The sequence below is a fragment of the Emys orbicularis genome, chromosome 1, assembly GCF_028017835.1.
Source record: "Emys orbicularis isolate rEmyOrb1 chromosome 1, rEmyOrb1.hap1, whole genome shotgun sequence".
Lineage (NCBI taxonomy): Eukaryota > Metazoa > Chordata > Testudines > Emydidae > Emys > Emys orbicularis.
In genome coordinates this window covers 325,217,628-325,238,092 of record NC_088683.1, presented here as the reverse complement: position 1 = coordinate 325,238,092, position 20,465 = coordinate 325,217,628, and positions in this window count along the sequence as shown.

Sequence of the window (20,465 nt, the reverse complement as noted above, 5' to 3'; positions counted from 1 at the left end):
AACTCCCACACCTGCCCTGAGAATCAGAGGAAATGCCGCATATCCCCGGAAAAGGTTCAAACAGCAATTTTAACTGTATGTATAAAAGCCACAGGAGCAAATAAACTGGAGGATGAATGAAAGATTGCTCTGCTTTTAGCAGAGGCAGGTACAGAAACCCTTAAGGTACACAATGTGTTCCATATAGATGGGGAGGGAGGGAGGGAAGAGAGGAAAGCTTTGCAGAAAAAAATGAAAGTGGTTAAGGATCATTGCGTTCTTAGGGGAAAAAAATGTTACTTATGGAAGTGATATGTTCAGGATGAGAACACAGAACAAAGGGGAGACAATAGAAATGTTTTTCACAGATTTAAAACTACAAAATGAGTTCTGTGAATATGGAATATTAAAAGACTCATTAAAAGTCCAGATTATTTGAAGGTGTTCCAATAAAAAAAGTCCAAGAACGATTACTAGCGGAGATGGATGTAGAAAAAGCAAGTATGTATATGCTAAGCAGCAAAACAAACAGAAACTCAAATAAAAAGACTAGAGAAAGGCACAGAGCACGTGAAACTATGAGTTCCATAGCTAAATTGGCAAGGGAAAAGCTCTCAAAAATTAAATTAGACAAGGACAGAAACTTGGAAAGAAGGAAACAATGCCATTGATACAACAACCAGCATGAGCATAGGAAATCTCTAGCATTCAGGCAAATATGTAGAAACTGAAATAAACCCAAGCATGATGCTAAAATGTGCAAAGGAAGCAGGAAAGTGCATGTATTAAATGCAGAAAAGGATTCTTCAAGTGAGGAGGAAGAACAGTTCTTAAGCACAGTAATGGAGGAGGCTGAAAACTCAAAAGACTGGCTAATTAAAATGTGTACAAATGGCAAGTCAATGTAACAACAGACACTGAAACAGAGAAATGTAAGGAGTGTATAAAAATGGAAGAAGCGAAGTACCTGTGAAAGAAAATAATAGAGGAACAATTCCAGTGTTTGGAGAATGCACATTGATACTGATACAAAGGGAAAATGATAAAACAAGAGTTCATGGTAGTACACAGAGGCAAGCAACCTGTCTTGGGCCTACACATGTGTTAGGTACTTGCTGTCAATAAGTAGGGTGTCCATATTTCCCTATGCTGAATACGGAACACCTGGTAAAATTACTCGTATTCAAGTGAGGTCAATGACAATCAATTAGAACTATGCAGTACAAATGTTCAAATTAATGTCAAGTTGACTGAGCCCCTGTTAAAAAGAAATACTGCTCAGGTAGATTCTTTTTATTTACCTTCTTATCTTTAAGGCTTTAGGGTTCACATGGGGAGAGGTAACACACACACCCCTACCCCCACACAGACAGGGAGAGGTGACACACACACGCTCCCATACACCTCTCTCACACGGCGGGGATGGGGGGGCGACTGACCCTCCCTGCCGGGTGCTCTCTGCTCTCCCTGCCTGGCTGGGCCCCTGGGACAGACCTGCCTCTCCTGGTACCTGGCACCATGTCTTCCCAAGGCAACACGTGGCGGGAGGCACGCAGGGTTGCATGCCCCTCTTCCCCAGATTTCTGTCACACCGGAATGTGGCCAGCAGCAGCCTGTGTGGGAGGGAAGGGACGGGAGCTGCTTCCAGCTGCAGGGGAGGGGGGTGGGGGGGAAAGGGATGACCTAGCCCATGTCTTTGCTGAGCTCATCTCTTCCCCTCTTTCTCACCTTGGCTGGAAGCAGCTTGTCCCTTGCTGCCCGCACAGTGTGGAAAGGCAGCTAACACCTCCAGGCTGCTGCTGGCCACTGACATAACCCAGCTGTCTCCGGCTACAGCACGGGCAGGAAGGGGTTAAGCCCTAAGGATGCATTGTGCACCAGAGCTCAGGGAACCTGACTTCCGGGGCTTCAGCAAACCTGGCCAGAGAGGTGACTCAGCAGGGGACGGAGCAGCCCCATGCTGGGGTGGGGGGTGAAGAGAGTACTAAGCCCCTGCCTGGGGGGCTGCTGTGGAGCTGCAGGGTTGGGGCGCAAACAGGCTGGAAATCACTTCCCCTGACCCCGCCACTCCAGAGCTTAACTGAGGCACGGAGAGGCTGCCCTGTGCCAGCGCTGTGCGGTGCTTTGGTACATGCAGGGCTCAGCTACTCCTGGCCAGTGTACCAGGCTGGAAGGTCTTGGGCTTTCCCGGGTCACCGGCCCAGCCAGAGGAGGTGGGGGAAGGAAGGAGCCTGCCGGCCAGGCTGTTGGTGAGCTGAGTGCTCCGACCAGGGGCTGATTCTCCGCACCGCGCTGCTGGGTGTGTGTGTGAAGGGGCAAAGCAGGGAGAGGACAGTGAGAGGGGGAGCATGTAAAGGGCCGATGGGTGGGCAGCAGAAGCGACACAGAACAGGCTGGCACCTGCCCACACTCATCAGCCACGGCAGCTCACAATGTGCAGTCAGTGCTGTCCGGAAATGGGATGGGGCCCGGCTGGGGCAGCAGGGGCTGCACTGACAGACCAGCAAACGGAGCGGCCAGCCCCACACGCTGCAGCTTCACCCTGCCACCAGCCTTGCACACCCACCTCCATCGTTGGCCACTGGACCGTCCACTCACCACTGGTGAGAGGGCGGCTGGTGAGCAGGGATCCAGCCATCAGCAGGACCTGCCAGTATTGATGTGGGGGGAGACAGAAAATACGGGACAATTTGCCTGTTTTTAAGAAAAAGTCGGGCTACCTGCAGGAGGGCTTAAATACGGGACTGTCTCTTTACAAATGGGACATCTGGTCACTCTATCATTAAGAGAACAGAGAGACAGAAAGACAACATAGACCCAGAAATAAAAATATTAATAGCATCATAGGAAGATGTATTCACAGGAAATGGGTGCCTCCTAGTAACATACAAGATACGGTAAAGAGAAGATGCAGAACCTGTGGTACATGCAACATGGAAAGTTCCACAAGTCTTAAGAAAAAGGCTAGAAGAAGAACTGCAGAACATGACAGCAAGTGGTGTCATTCAGAGTGCAGCAGAACCAACAGATTGGGTTCACTCCACAGTAATTGTAGAGAGAAAAGGAGCGGGGGGGGGACGGCTGTGCAAGGACCTTCAGGAGTTGCACAAAAACATAAAAAGAGAAGATTTCCACTTGCCCACAAGAAGTGAACTATTGTCTGAGATGGCAGGAGCCACATTTTTCAGCAAATTAGATGCATCAGCAGGATTTTGGCAGGTCCCTGTGGACATGAGCTCCAAGATCTGCACAACAGTTGCTAAAATCCAGATGTGTTATGTCCACCGCACTCCCCCATCCACCAAACCAGTTAGCGTCTCAAAGTAGTAATTCAACCTGGCTTGGCATGATTTGTTCTTAGTAAATCCATGCTGGCTGCTAGTGATCACCCCTTCATCCGCCAGGTATTTGCAAATTGAATGTGTTATTGCTGTAGTATAGGGTTACCATACGTCTGGATTTTCCCGGACATGTCCGGCTTTTTGGGACTCAAATCCCCGTCCGGGGGGAAATCCCAAAAAGCCGAACATGTCCGGGAAAATCCGGCGCTGCTGGGTGCTGGGCCGGCGGTGCTGGGCCAGGGCCCGGACCGGGGGCTGGCCCAGGGCCGGAGGCCGGCGGTGCTGGGCCGGGGGCTGGCCCGGGGCCGGGGGCCGGGCCGGGGCCGGCGGTGCTGGGCCGGGGGCTGGCCCGGGGCTGGGGGCCGGGCCCGGGGCCGGCGGTGCTGGGCCGGGGCCCGGGCCGGGGGCCGGGGCCGGGGGTGCGCTGGGCCGGGGGCTGGCCCGGGGCCGGGGCCGGCGGTGCTGGGCCGGGGGCTGACCCGGGGCCGGGGGCTGGGCTGGGGGCCGGCGGTGCCGGGCCGGGGGCCGGGGGCCGGCGGTGCTGGGCCGGGGCCCGGGGCCGGGGGTGCGCTGGGCCGGGGGCCGGGCCGGGGGCCGGGGCTGGCAGTGCTGGGCCGGGCCCGGGGGTGCTGGGCCGGGGCCGCGCTGGGCTGCGGGCTGGGGCCGGGCCGGGGGCCGGCAGTGCTGGGCCGGGGGCCAGCGGTGCTGGCCTGGGGGTGCTCGGCCGGGGGCTGGCCCGGGGCCAGCACCCCAGGGCCCGAGCCGAGCCAGGCTGGAGACGCTGGGGCCGGGGCCGGCCGCCGGAGGGGGCCAGACTGGGCCGCGCCTCCTCCCCCCACCCTCCCCAGCTTACCTGCTGCCTGCTTCAGGCTTCCCGCGAATCAAATGTTCGTGGGAAGCAGGGGAGGGGGCGGAGTTGGGGCGGGGACTTTGGGGAAGGGGTGGAGTTGGGGCGGGGCATGGGCGGGGCTGGGGGCAGGGCCGGGGCCCTGTGGAGTGTCCTCTTTTTGGACACTCAAAATATGGTAACCCTACTGTAGTAGCTTCCCAGGTATCAAGGTTGGGCTGACTGGTCTAATTGGTGGACAAAATAATGAGGGAGATGAACTTTGACAGCCACTTTTTCTCTTTTTGGATTCCTTAAAAAGCAACTTTGAAAAAAGACATGATGAGTTCAGTTCAGGTCTCCCTCTCGTCTCCTGTCCCACCTTGCATCCCAGCTCATCCCTTGAACTGCCAGAACTGCAACTCGTTTCAGCTCATCCCAACTCATCTAAAGGACTTATTTCCTGAGAGGAAGGCTGGCTGGCCTTAATGTTATGGAAGGAAATTTGTTTTCACCTGTGAATGCTGAAAGTCGTCATATTATGATAACATCCAATCCTCAGCCCATTAGTGTGGATATCTAATTGCCAGTACAGAGGCATGTAAGGATCCTACATTGTTTTCTCTTCCCTTGTTGTGTTATTTTCTGCCCCTCTTTCTTTCCTTCTATCCTATCTCTCAGTATCTTGGTTTTTCATCAAATTCTGAAGTCAACTATTCTGCATTTATCCAAAGCTTTGTCTAAGAAGAAAAGATCCAATCAGATGATGTCCCTGACCAGATTGTTAACCAGGATCCAACCTATCGAAATCACAGGAGCCTGCCTAAAGGGAGAAGCCACTAAAACCAGGGTTCAAGTAAAAGTGGGGGGCAACAAATGATTAAATGGGAATAGGAGTGAGAGTCACAGGGTCAAAAGCAAGGAGCCAGAGGGGGACACTGAGCAGAGAACCCCAGACAGTGCCCACTGCTCCTCAAAGGTGTCCTAAGAGCCAGGGGAAACAGCTCAGAGGAACTCTGCCTGGATACGTGAGCGAAGGGAGGATGAATTGTGCCAAGTACTTGCCCAGGCTCACAGATCTGTGAAGGAGCCACCAACTAATATCCCCAGTGGGCCACTGGACCAAGGTGGAATACAGACTGGCCCATGAGGGCGCCTCACCGTCCACAGGTGGTAGGAGGACCCACCACTTGGTGTCAGCTTAGGATCACGAGGGTGAGGAAATGAAAAGTATCGCGCATAAGCATGTACAGCTGTGTCCTACAGTTCGGACTAACCAGGATCCAAGCAGCAGGTGTGGTGGTTGACTTGCCAGCCAAAAGCAGCCACTTATAACTAATTAGTGGTGCAGTATTCCAGAAACATCAACAAAAGCTGCATTACACCCATCTTTTCTACCTGCCCCTCAAAATTAACCCTTTCCTCTTCATTAAAGAAAGGTTGTTCTGTAAATAAGAGACTAATATTTTGATTACAAATGGAGAAAGACTTTAAAGGTTTTGACTAAGTTTGTTTTTCATGATCTCTCAGGAACAATTTCAGTATAAATGCCTGTTTTAATTTCTTGTTTTTTCTTGTGTTTAATCAATAACTTTTAATTTGAATGAATGCTTTTGGGTGTTTGCCAAGTAACTGAGTAAAAGCAAGACCTCTGTTTAAAATAACCCAGAACCTACTTACCACTGTTTAATGTTGGAGAGTGAAAGAGTTTATAAACACTTTTAGCTCTTTGGGCCTTTGCGATCAATAGCTATATAACAGCCCTGTTATTGACCATGAAACCGAACAATCCGTTACAGACAAAGACTTGCCTAAAGAGGGTTTTCAATATGTTAGATTGAGAAGATTGCCTTGAGAGACTGATCAAGACATGCTAGGGTTGTGTTTAAGCAACATGAAGGGTTGTTAATAGGGCTGTCGATTAATCACAGTTAACTCATGCGAGTAACTCAAAAAAATTAATTGTGATTAAAAAAATTAAATGTGATTAATCACACTATTAATAGAATACCAGTTTAAATTGTATTAAATATTTGTGGATTTTTTTTGACATTTTCAAATATATCGATTTCAATTACAACACAGAATACAAAGTGTACAGTGCTCACTTTATGTTTATTTTTTATTACAAATATTTGCACTGTAAAAATGACAAAAGAAATAGTATTTTTCAATTCACCTCATACAAGAACTGTAGTGCAATCTTTATCATGAAAGTGCAGCTTACAAATGTAGTTTTGTTGTTGTTACATAACTGCACTCCAAAACAAAACAATGTAAAACTTTAGAGCCCATAAGTCCATTCAGCCCTACTTCTTGTTCAGCCAATCGCTAAGAGAAACAAGTTTGTTTACATTTACGTGAGATAATGGTGCCCACTTTTTAATTACAATGTCACCTGAAAGTGAGAACAGGCATTCGCATGGCACTGTTGTAGCTGGTGTTGCAAGATATTTACGTGCCAGATGCACTAAAGATTCATATGTCCCTTTATGCTTCGGCCATCGTTCCAGAGGACGTGCTTCCATGCTGATGACACTCGTTTAAAAAAATAATGCGTTAATTAAATTTGTGACTGAACTCCTTGGGGGTGAATTGTATGTCTCCTGCTCTGTTTACCTGCATTCAGCCACATATTTCATGTTATAGCAGTCTCGGATGATGACCAGCACATGTTCATTTTAAGAACACTTTCACTGCAAATTTAACAAAATGCAACGAAGATACCAATGTGAAAGTTTTAAAGATAGCTACAGCACTTCGCCCAAGGTTTAAGAATCTGAAGTGCCTTCCAAAATCTGAGAGGGACGAGGTGTGGAACATGCTTTCAGAAGTCTTAAAAGAGCAACACTCCAATGCGGAAACTACAGAACCCAGACCACCAAAAAAGAAAATCAACCTTCTGCTGGTGGCATCTGACTCAGCAGATGAAAATGAACAACCTTCTGCTGTACTTTGGAAGCAGCACAAGGGAAGAGGAATAGGAATAGGGTCTTAATCAATTTATGTAACACTCTAGACCATGTGCTGTGTTCTGGTTGGTTCAATCCTAAAATGCCAGGAACAATCAAGGAATCAAGTAGAATATCACAGACCCTGAGCAATTGTCTGGTATCTTTGTGTTTCATAGCTCTGTACTGTAGCTGCATGCTCCTTCTTTCCCAAGGGGCTCTTGACAATTCAAAATGATGCTTGTAACAGGATTCACTGATGGCAAACTCAGCGGGATCCTTTCCACAAGCCACAATCCAAAGGAGCCTTGGATCTAGCAATTCCAAATCCTCCCTTGATTTGTCCAGTTCTGTAATTAAACAGGTGCACCCCTCAGCCTCTAGCCCTAAACAAACAGCAAAGCACTGTGCTTTAAACTCTTCCACTAGAGCTGTGTAGAGCAATTCCCTTTAGCCAACCCCCCTCTCTCCTGGGGATAAGCAAAGGTAAATTTCTTGACAGAGCAGGAAAGAGTGAATTCTTTAGCTGAGACTGAGCTAATGCCTATCTCAGACTTGATCACATGTGATAAATGCCTGGTGTTGTGAGAGACTACATTTTCCAGGTTCATTCAGTGGTGGCATGGATTATACCAGGGGTCGGCAACCTTTCAGAACTGATGTGCCGAGTCTTCATTTATTCACTCTAATTTAAGGTTTCGCGTGCCAGTAATACATTTTAACGTTTTTAGAACGTCTCTTTCTATAAGTCTATAATATATAACTAAACTATTGTTGTATGTAAAGGAAATAAGGTTTTTAAAATGTTTAAGAAGCTTAATTTAAAATTAAATTAAAATGCAGAGTCCCTCGGACCGGTGGCCAGGTCCCGGGCAGTGTGAGTGCCACTGAAAATCATCTTGCGTGCCGCCTTTGGCATGCGTGCCATAGGTTGCCTATCCCTGGATTATACCCTGGTATCTGAGGTATAAACTGTGTTGTGCCAAGACCACCCATTTAATCCAAATTAACTTCAGATGGTTTTATTTGCACAATGCCCTGAAACCTGGAAGGAATGGTGCATTCTGAGATAGTGAATTGCTGGTCTCTCCTATGGTCTAAACAGTCCCCCCCAACCATTCCCCATGGTTATTTGAAAGATAGCACACAGCAAATATCAATCACTGCTAGTAAATGGAACTAGAAAATGACTAAACTAAGGGACTATCTGTCTGATGTTTATTATTAATAGTTTGCATTAGAAGCCGTGCATTTTATTTTTAGCCTCATATAGGTGAAGATGATCTTTTTTAGCATTACCCACTTATACCTTGAATTCACTGCATCTGGGGACTTAAAAATAGCTACAGTAATATTCTTATTGTAATCTCTTGCTTGAGGGGCTAATGCTGCTAAACATGGAAAGCTTTGTAGAGCATTATGTTTAATGAAGGATGATGTACAAGAAAAGAATCAGAGTAACAATACCATTATCACAAATTACAAACCGCTTCAGAATCATGTTTGACAGTAAATTATAGACTGCAACTTCCTTACTGCAGCTGTGAGTTGTTTGCTGTTTGAATGTGCAACCCTAAATTACTGGGCAGTGAGAAAGATGGGAAATGCAAGTTGAATGCACGCCCTATATCGGGGGGGGGGGGGAGAGGGTTATCTTGCTTGCCAATTGACCATCCTCTCCTCGTTCAAATTTCTCTTTAATTCACGTCTTCCACACAGGCTTTCATTGCTAATCTAGCATTGAAAGATATTTTATTATAAAATAAAAAATGAAAAGGTTTCAAAAGTAAACTGAAATCTATGAAGCAAACAGCTTTTACATTCTGTTCTCCATGGGAACCTGCATCCCCAAAGGGAATTATCCCCTCGTTTCATATATCATTATCCTCCCCACTCATGCTCAGCCTCGGTCCTTGTTATCTTTTCACAGCTTGATTTGCAGAGGTACTCAGCTTCCACAGCTCCCACTGAGCCAATGAAAAGAGGTGGCAGCTGCAGGAATTACCTCTAGAAATCCGGCCACTTACTAAAGTAGCTAGAGAGGTGGATGTCTAGCTTTTGGCACCCAAGTTTGCAAATTTCAGCCAAGGATTTTACTTTTCTGCAGGGCAGATTTTGGAAGCACGAAGGGAGTGCCTGAACAATGAGGGGTAGGGGATAGGCAACAAAGTGGAATTGTATCAGAGGGGTAGCCGTGTTAGTCTGGATCTGTAAAAAGCAACAGAGAGTCCTGTGGCACCTTTAAGACTAACAGATGTATTGGAGCATAAGCTTGCGTGGGTGAATGCCCACTTCGTCAGACGCATGAGTGGAATTATAAATTGTGCAAGGAACAATGGCCAGAATTTTTCAAAGAGTGTAGGGGTGAAATCTTCGTACTATTGAAATTAATAGAAAAAACTCCCATTAACTTCAATAAGGCCAGGATTTCATCTTAGATGCCCAAATCCCGTTGAACTCCAGTGGATGTTTGGCACCTAACTCCATTTGAAAATCCCAGCCACTGGCCTCAGTCCTTGACTGTGCTGTACCTGCTTCAAATCCCTTTGCTGGTGCAAAGCAACCCTAAAACTGGCACTGTCAGCCACAGGGCAATAATTGCCGTGGAAGGGGATCCACCATTTCATAGACTTGGTGTAATGGCTCCTACGCATCGAAGTGTGGCTGGGACTTCTTTGCATTCCCTGAGTCTTGGCTGAAGATTTCTTTAATTTACACTGGGGCTGAACCTGTATGCGTCTGGCCCAGGATCTGGGGAGTACAAAAGTTGGGCCTAAAAGCTACTTGACTTCCGCCCTCCTAAGTTGTGTTCTGCACTCCTGGGCAACAGCTAAAGATCAGGGCCGCAGAGCACACCCCTGGCTTTTTGTCACATTGAACTAAATATAGCGGCATAACAACAACGAAGATAATAAGGAAGGATACAGCAAACAAATAATGATGAACCACTACTAATACAAGGAAGAAAGAGGGAAACACTTCTGAAATGAATCAGTGAGTTAAAATTTTATAAGAAAAACTGAAAAAGAAATGAGAAATTATTCAGTTCTTCAAGCATTGAAGGAGTCATACAGACAGAAGGAGTAGGATAAAGGGCAGATTTAATGACAGGCCAGGCAGGAAAGGCACACAATGGTGTTGGGGTTTTTTTTGGCCTATTGATTACCATTTCTAAAGCACACAGTACCATAATATGTGGGTGCTCCGACTTTAGAAGTGAGGATGGCAGATGTACCACAGACAAGTTGATGATTTCTAGGAAGGGAAACAGAAGTGCTCAAGGGACTCAGAATCACAACAGAATAGTTGATGAAGAAATAAGGGTTCCTATGAAATCCTCAGAGAACCCAGGTCAGACCAGTTCTTCTGCTGAGTGCTGAAAATAGTCGCAAAGGAGGAGAGGAAATTCTGATTGAAGTACAGCATCTAACAACTTATTGAGCCTCAGCATGGGAAGGCAGTGAATGTTACATTCAGATTTAAGAAAGGATTTATGGAAAATCTAGGATCTAGTGTGACATTTTGGGGGGAAATTGTTTGCAAGAGCCTGTCTCATTTATTAAAATGTACTGATTTATAACCTACCATTGCTTGTGGCTCAGGTGTCTTGCCTGGTCCCTCTTTCTCTCGTTGGCAGTTAAACTGGCCATATCTAGTGTCTCAGCTAACAGAACACGATAAATTTCATGAAAATGCAGAAGGTAATGCAGGCATTAAAATCTGGTGAGGTTAGTGCAAGGCTCAGTCCTTAGCATTCAGCACTGCCACACACGAGAGCTGGACTTGGTCTCTAACTCCTCAGACTGGGGATACTGGCAGCATTGTCAGTCTTGGTTGGGTCAGAGCACCTTGTGTCACTCTGCAGTGAGCTCTGTGACTGATGTCGGAGCAGTACTGATGGGACTGACGGGGGGAGTCCCATCCAGTCCTTGATCAAGGGTGATGAAATTAACAGAGGGCCTTGAGGGAGGGAGGAGTTCTCTGTTGAGGACAAAAATAGGTATTGAAGGGGAAAGGTAATTAGGTAGCTAAGCTGGCAGGAATAAATTGGGTCTGTGTAGAGCTTTCTTGGAAAACTTTCAAAGGCTTTTAAAGCAATTACTATGAACCATCCTGCTGGCTGTGAGAATCCCCTTTGGAACTCATCTCCCACTTGTGCTTTTATAAATATAATTTACCTTTCTAATGTGAGTTTTGAAATCATGAAAGGTGCTGGCTTGACAGCTCTGGAGAATGAGGTTTTCTTTTTGGAACAGATGCACCCCAGGCAACAGCAGTACTGGCGTCCCCTCACTGCCCTGCCTGTTTGCTCAACCCTGGCTTGAAGAGATCACAGCTAGGGGTGAAAGGGCAATTCCTCTCCAGGGCTTGCCTAGTCCTTGGTCTCTCTGCTTAGAATCATAGACTTAAGGTCAGAAGGGACCATTATGATCGTCTAGTCTGACCTTCTGCACAGCGCAGGCCACAGAATCTCACCCACCCACTCCTGTAACAAACCCCTGACCTGTCTGAGCTATTGAAGTCCTCAAATCGTGGTTTAAAGACTTCAAGGTGCAGAGAATCCTCCAGCAAGTGACCCGTGCCCCACGCTGCAGAGGAAGGCGAAAAACCCCCAGGGCCTCTGCCAAACCTGCCCTGGAGGAAAATTCCTTCCCGACCCCAAATATGGTGATCAGCTAAACCCTGAGCATGTGGGCAAGACTCACCAGCCAGACACCCAGGAAAGAATTCTCTGTAGTAACTCAGATCCCACCCCATCTAACATCCCATCACAGGCCACTGGGCATATTTACCGCTAATAGTCAAAGATCAATTAATTGCCAATTAACTGCTGATACGGTTAACAAAGTTTAAATAGTGTCAGTTGTCATGGTGTTTTCTGATGCTGATACCTGTCCACAAGGAACCACACTGAGACCTAAGGTTAAGTTTTCAGAGACAGCAAGGAAAGATAATAAGTGGGAACAGGAATGGTTATACATATAAAACACAATCCTAGTTCTACACTTATTAATGGTTACCTTTCCTATTTAATAAAGTAGATTTTCTCCCAGGGAATCAGTCTTTGACAGAGCTGCTGGTTTTCAGTCCAAACCAGGATCCAAGTTTTCATAAATACCCCATGCTCATCAAGGGGTTTCCTCAGTGAGTGGCTACCAAAATGGCTTTTTTTTGCTTCTCCTTACAGTTCCCCAAAATTGTTTTGTCCCCAAAGTCAGGATGACCCCCTCTCCCCTTGGTTCCCTTCATGGTGTGGTAGCTTCAAATTGACTTCACAGCCTCACGTTGATTTGGACTATAAATGTAGCTCCCGTTGTGTTTGGTTTACAGTGTTTATTTTACATCGGAGACAGTGATAGATGAGCAGACATGCTTTGTTTGGCAAAAAAAGCTGTTTGTCAATACTGGCTTGTTACATTGTTTAAAACATCTTTTTAGCTGTTTCTTTAAATATCATTGGTGCATACATTTCACAATTATATCAATGACCAGAATGATACCAGCTTTCATTCGATATCTTACAAGACAATATTTATGGATAAATACCATGAACGCAGTGTGTTAGCTGAGTTTGTCAGCCCTGTTAGGAGTTGCTGACACAGAGTAGTAGTGAACCCTTTGCCATCTGGCAGCAGTGGACCCTAGGGTATAACCAGCAATTCAGATCCTAATTCAGGAAGCACCCCTATTTAGGACAGCATTTACATATGTGCTTAACTGTAACTCCAGGCAGTGCTGCGTGAGATGGAGGAAGCAATCTCTTGAGCTCCAGAGCCATCTGATATTATCCATTTCCATCAGGAGCCCAGGGCCCCTGACCAGACCCTTCCAGTAAAGGAAGAGGTACCCCAAACCTCTGAAATGTCAGCAGGCAAAGATTTGTCAACTGGGAGCTTTACTCCCAAAGTAGCTGAAAACAAAGGAAAATGGAGGCACCCCGACCCTCTGGACAAGATGGCTGCTGCAGAGAGCACTGTGTCTATGATGGCCCTGCTGGAGAAAACTGCTGCAGATACAGTAGATATCCAGGCCACAATACAAATGACTCTTAACTCCTCTTGGCAAGCACTTACATGTTCTCTGCAGAAGGGAGAATATCATCAGTGAAATATCAAGTACAAGGGCTCTTTGCCCAGGTGCAGAGAAGCCGCATAGATGTATCTTGTCTTAAATCTAAAGTGGCAGACCTTGAGGGAAGGTCTTGCTGAAATTTGAGAATTATGGGAGTACCTGAAGGAGCAGAAAAAGGCGATCCCCAGCTCCTTTCAGAATTGCTCAGCCTGATAGATGATTTGAAATTTGAGTTAGAGAGAGCTCATTTGTCCCTGGCTCCTAAGTTGGTCTCAAATGCCAAACCTTGTGCTTTGGTTGTCAAATTGCTCAGATTTACTGTAAAAGAAAAAAAAATGCAGGTAGCTTGTAGGGGAAAAAAAATTGTTTTGGGGTAAAATAAGATAATGATTTTTCAAAAATTTGCAAAAGCTGAGGTTGAATGGTGATCAGCCTTTAGAAGAGCAAGGGAACTTACCATGCAGGGTGCTGGAACAATTTGTATAATGGGGGTATTGAGAGCCATTGAACCAAACTGTAAACCCTGTATATGATGGAAACCAGAGGGTGTGGCAGCATCCCCAGCACCCCTAGTTACAGCACTTATGTTACCAAGGGCTCGACTATTTTTTATAAAATTTCCAACTCAGTTTCATGTCAAGGTTGGTGAGGAAGAACAGCTGTACCAAAAGTCACAAGAAGCACAATGTTTTTTAAATAGCCTACAGCAGCGGTTCTCACGCCACCCAAGGGAGGCGTGGGAATGTATCAAGGGAGGTGCAAGTGTGTGCTTTTTTTAAATTAAGAGTTCTGGCTCTCAGCCCTGGGTGGCTGGGGCTTGTGCAGAAAGGCTGTGCACACCCAGGAGGCAGGGATAAAGGGAGCAGCCAGAGCCCTGCCTCTCTGAGGCTGACAGCTGGAGCCCCGGCTTTCCTTCTGCCCCCCAATCCCTTACCGGGGAGGCAGGGCTCCCGGTGTCAGCCCCAGGGTGGCAGGGCTCAGAAGTAAGGGTGGCAATGGGGTACAAGGTCTGCTGTGAACAGTGATATTGACAAATATCACTTTTCACATTGCCACCCTTACTTCGGTGGTGCTGCTGCTGCTGTCTTCAGAGCTGGGCGCCTGGCCAGCAGCCACTGCTCTCCGCTCTGCCTTCAGAGCTGGGTAGCAGCATATGTACTTGAGGTGTGGACGTAGACTACTACAGACACAAAAAATGGGGGCTCAATGAAATAAGTTTCAGAACCACTGGCCTACCGTGAATTGAGTAGCTGCTCTGTTTTATACCAAGCTTACTTCCCAGTTGTTATGTCTCTCCTACCGGCACTTATGAACTTATCATATGCTGCATTTAACTCTACTAGAAAGAATTTGGTTCTTGAGGGCTGCAATGATTACTAAGCGCATGATTTTATGAAAATGGAGGAGTAGGCTCATGACCAGGCTAGCGCAGTGACATTCACACCTGTCTGAGTTAGCAGTGAAACCTATTGAGGTAGAGAGCAATTATGTGAATTCAGAGAACTTTGGACCCAGTGTCTTTTTATGTGTCCATAAAGAAAGCTGAGATAGTTCAAATAATGAACTAATACCAGACTTCCATTCCATCAGACCTCTCTGCTTTTCCCCTCCCTCTTCCCCACCCACCCCTGAGTCCCTCCTGCTCCTTCCCTGGTTTGCCTATTTGTGTATAGTTTGTTTTTGTTACTCCACCTTAACAAGTAATGGCTGTATAATGTTGTCTGATTTTGTATTGTCTGGTCTTGCAGCTTTGAGAAGTTGTGAAGTTGTGTAACTGCATAATGTTATTGGATATCCTGTGAAATGTGTGATATTTGATAATGTATGCAAGCTGTAAGTCGTTTACCTTTTTGTGTTTGTTTCTTTATCAAAATTAATAAAAAAAGTAATCACAAAAAAGTATGTGCTTAACTTTAAGCACATGGTTACATCCCATTGAAGCAAATGGGACTTAAGCCTATGTTTAGGCTGTCCTGAATAAGGATGGATTTAAATGGGTACATAAGTGTTTTCCTGGATCGGAATCCTAGGCATGAAAGTTTCTAAGCAGGATCCTTCTGCTTAGAAAGGAAAGCAGCCGGAAAGCTGGCTTAACCAGCCATATGAAGAGTGCTCTCCCTAAAGCCTAGGTCCTATGAAGCAAGTCTTACACAAATGTTCTGCAGGCACCCTGGCACAGAGAGTGTCACCAGGGTGTATTGTGCCAGAGTAATACCTTGGGCCATAGGCAGCTGAGTATAAATTAGAGCAGTCCTGAGGCTGCTCTGACATGCTGAGGGCTGAACTTTCCCAGGATAAGTGGGAAAATATATGTGCCTTAAAGCAATCTATGTGTCCACCTCTGATCTTGTGCAAACACAGCTTGGCTGGATCAGAGAATCTGAGCTTTTATATCCCATTCAGTCCTTTGAGTTCTTCAGTCCTCTCTTTCTTTCTCATGTATAATTTGATGCATTTTTGCAGGGGTGGAGAATCAGTGCAAATGGCAAGTAAATATATAATAGTTTAGCATATAATTATTCATTGTTGTGATGCCATTAAGCATTTATATCCACACCTCGGAGGCAAACGCCCCCCGCAAACATTATATATGTACAGTATAATTTAATTCGAGAAGCAGAATTTGCACCTGAATTCCATAAATGCTGTTAAAGTTTAGGGCTGCTTTAGTCTAATATGATTTTGCATTCCCAAGCTGTGTTTCCAAGCAACGCTACAGATTCTGTTATGTGTTTACTTATCTCTAGTTAGCTGCTGTACCACAAGAGCTTTCAAAAATAGCCATGCAACTGATAATATCAGGCTTTACACACAAATCAAAATTATGACTTTGATTTAAAAGATGTAATATTTGTCCCCTTTCTGGATTCTGTTTAAAGCAATGGTGCCCAAACTTTTCCTCTCATGTCCCCCCCTTACCAATAATGGAATGTGTCCTCCTCTACCCCCCATGCCGGGAGTGGAGTCGCATCTGGGCCAGGGACCGAGGACCCCCCGCTGCCGAAGTTCCACTGAAGACCTGGACCGCCGCCGGGTATTCGAATCGGGCCCCACAGGTCCTAAAGCCGGCCCTGTGCTTCAATATGCCCTTTTAATTGAACATGGAGCTTTGAAAGCTTTAATATAAAATGCTGGCACTCTACTAAAGAATGGCTATACAAAAGGTCAAATGCCGCTTATGTTACTAATGTAAAACTCCCTTAGTGTGTTATGATGGAATGCGAGATTATATAACCATGTATATCATCTAACTTTCTGTAAACAAATTAGTATTTTTTTATAAAACTCTCAAAAGTCTTACAGTTAAGTACACTAAGGAAAATATAGATGACATCTACTTGCTGTTCTGCTTATATACAAAACTACCCAGGTTCTGAGGAGCTGATGAAACTTCTACTAAGTACAGAAAATTCTGGAGCAGGTGGTTGGCAGGATATATGCAGTGTTTTTAACCCCCTTTACACTTGGTTGGTCCTTTTGATAACATAATAGGAGAAATACAATTTAGAATCCAATGCTTACCCATTTTGTGTTTCAGGGTATGGCTACACTGCAACATAAGCCCACGCTTGAAACTGGGCTCAAACCTAACCCTCCTTGCATCTATACTGCAATTGTGCCAACCCAGGGCTCGGATACAGGGTCCCAGGACCCTGGAGGGTATGAGTTGGAGTCAAGCCAGGACCCAGGGCCTGATCCCTATTGCTTTGCAGTAGACACAGTCCCACTTGACTCGGGTCCTAGGTGTCATCCAGAAATATCCCACAATTCCATGGGACACCTTCTTTAGTCCTCTTTAGCCCAACAATCTGCAATTCACTCTATTGAAAACGGAAGCCACTGGCCGCGCTCCTTGGTGAATGGCAGCAGCTCAGGTCAGTGTTAACCCATTCTCTTCTGATCACTTGTCTGCAAGCACACTATCAGTGAGCCTCCTGGGTTGCAAAGGAAAGCAAACCGAGCAAGCCTTTTGCAAAGCGAGCTGCTTCCTGGTCATGGGAGCACAGCCAGATTTTGGTGAATCTCTGGTGCAAGGCCAGCAAAACTGTAGACTTCAGCAAAAGCACCAGGAATGACCACACGTACCAGCAGATAGCTAGAAAGCTGGCAGCTCTGCAGATTTTCCGGACAGGTGATCAGATCAGGGAGTGCATTAAGAGGCTGAAGAGTGAGTACCAGAGGACCAGGGACAAGAACTGCACATCAGGCAACTCACTAATGACATGTCCATTTTATGATGACTTTGACCGGGCCCTGGGCACTGTGCCCAGCTCTGAGCCAATCATGCTTCATGATGACCTGATCAGCCGGGATGGTGCCTTGTTGGCCCCTAAATCCAGCCTGGGGACTGATGGGAGCCAGCAGCAGGCTGCCAGTGAGGAGCATGAAGTGACTTTTTTAATGAAACCAGTCCTAGAGCAGACAGTGGATCAGAATCAACAGCGTATTCTTGGTCCCTACTCAGAAGTTCTGTTTGATCCCCTGCCCTGCTGAGGAACAGTCCACTGCCAAATCTGCAGAGAACCCGGTGGAGATAGAAGCTGCCCCAGAGCCTGGTAAGTGTATGACTCAAATTAAAACTTCAGAATTACAGTAATGGGAGGGACTTCTGCTGTAAAAAACAATGCAAAAATGACAAGCCCCAGCTACCAGCGTTTGGGCACTAATGGCGGATTGTATCACAGTGCCTGGGTGTCCATCCCTCCCCCCACCCCCGCCCTTGTACTTTGTGGAGTTCAACATAATGACTTGGGATTTCAAACATTCATAAACAGCTTCAAAGGTTATTTTAACTGTTAAGTCACAGAGGTTTGCCAGGGTCATTCATGTTTTCCTTTCAGTATTAAGAAATTTGCCACTCTGTAAATCACTCCTCCTGGGTCTACGGTGCCATCTGTAAACAGTGAACTGAGTGTGTGTGTCCATTTCAGCTAGGGTGAGTCACCAAATCATTTCTCCAAAGTACAAGGGCGGTGTCAGTTATTTCCCAGAACTGTGCTGGGTGCAGGGTGGAGTGAAACTTCAGATTTCAGCATGTTTGCATGCAGCAATAACAGGATAAGCCATGTGTGAGCTAACCCAGCATCATGCTAATTCTCTCATGGATTCCGACCCAGTCCTGGCTGCTGATAGCTGCAAGCTTTTCGTGAAGCAGGAACACCAGATAATCAGTCACATTGTGGAGACAGGCCTGTTTTCTGGGCCCCTCTGTATAGCTGGCTATTCATTCCACTCACAAATGTGCTGTTCGGTCACTATACTTTTGAATACTTCAGCTGCATATACTACAGGTTTCCCTCCAGCAGCTTGGAATAACATCCCCTCTGACAATAGGCCAGCACAAGAAGAGTTATGTCTTCCAAAAAAATGAAAGGCCAGAAATGACAGAAAAAGCCTGTTACAGTGAGGGCACCATACACACTCCCCCATCCACATGGTAATTAGTTATGAAATTTTAATGAAACAGAATAAAGGTTATAATTTTAAATTTACCATCATCTCTGCATGTCTGTAACTGACTACCAAGACTGTGTTGAGAGACAGTGTGAGGACTGAAGCATCCCCTTCACAATATGTGTAGGTTCACTTTAGAATTGTTATAATTTATACCTTTGATGTTCCACAGTTATTAATTCTGTGCTCCTCCATAGAGCTACTTTAAACAATAACCCTCTGTTTCTTGTGCTATTTCAGGACCCTCATCCTATACTATCTGCTGTTCTTCAGGAACTCCATCCCTGGCTCAGCATACCCTCAGGACCATTCCCAAAGGAAGCTTTTCCATGAAGAACACACGGTCGATGTTCTTGAGAGGGCAGAGCAGCAGTTCCAGTACCAGAAGAAGAGGGATGAAAGACTGGAACAATGGCAGGCTGACAGGGAGGAGGCAGGGTTGAGGCTCGCTGCCCAGGTGGAGGCGAGTGTTTCAGCAAGGGAGCAGGCACTTGCACAGCAGTTCCTGGAACAGAAACAGTGGCTAAGGGAGGAGGACAGAGCCTAACAAAGACAACTCCTATCTTAATGGCTGCAAGATCACTGGCTCCTGTTGCCTCTCCCACAGCATGGCATGATGCCCCAGCAACGTACCCTCAGCCCAGCAGTAGCTTGCACAACTCCATGTTGGAGGAACACATGAATTCAGGACTGGTGAGCAGCTGGGCTGGGCAACAAAACCCTGTGCAGCCTTCCTTCTTTCACTCCTCTTTGGTGGAAACTTCCACCCTCCACCAAGTGAGGAGAAAACATGTAAAGAAGGGAAAGGAGAATGTGGGTCAGGGGACACGTGGTGGTAGGGGGATTGTGTTGGGTATTAACTATTTCCTGCCCTTTTTTGGGGGGGTGTGATATTGGGTGTGTGAATGGCAGCTGGTCTGCCCAAGACTGTGTGAGTGGTTTACTGTTTTCAGACCTGTTTACAAATAAAGCATGTCATATTTTCAAAAAAGTTTATTGCTATCACTGTATCACATCAAACAATCATGATTTGAGATATTAAAGCTCAAAACATAGAATCATAGAACGGAAGGGACCTTGAGAGATCATCTAGTCCAGTTCCCTGAACTCAAGACAGGACTAAGTATTATCTAGACCATCCCTAACAGGTGTTTGTCCAACCTGCTCTTAAAAATCCCCAATGATGGAGATTCCACAACCTCCCTAGGCAATTTATTCCAGTGCTTAGCACCCTGACAGTTAGGAAGTTTTTCTTAATGTCCAACCTAAACCACCCTTGCTGCAATTTAAGCCCATTGCTTCTTGTCCTATCCTCAGAGGTTAAGAAGAACAATTTTTCTACCTCCTCCTTCTAACAACCTTTTATGTACTTGAAAACTGTTATCATGTCCCCTCTCGGTCTTCTCTTCTCCAGACAAAACAAACCCAATTTTTTCAATCTCATAGGTCATGTTTTCTAGATCTTTAATCGTTTTTGTTGCTCTTCTCTGGACTTTGTCCAATTTGTCCACCTCTTGCCTGAAATGTGGTGCCCAGAACTGGACACAATACTCCAGGTGAGGCCTAATTAGCGTGGAGTAGAGCGGAAGAATTACTTCTCGTGTCTTGCTTATAATACTCCTGCTAATACATCCCAGAATGATGTTTGCTTTTTTTTGCAACAGTGTTACACTGTTGACTCATATTTAGCTTGTGATCCACTGTGACCCCCAGATCCCTTTCTGCAGTACTCCTTTCTAGGCAGTCATTTCCCATTTTGTATGTGTGTGACTGATTGTTCCTTCCTAAGTGGAGTACTTTGCATTTGTCCTTATTGAATTTCATCCTATTTATTCCCCAGTT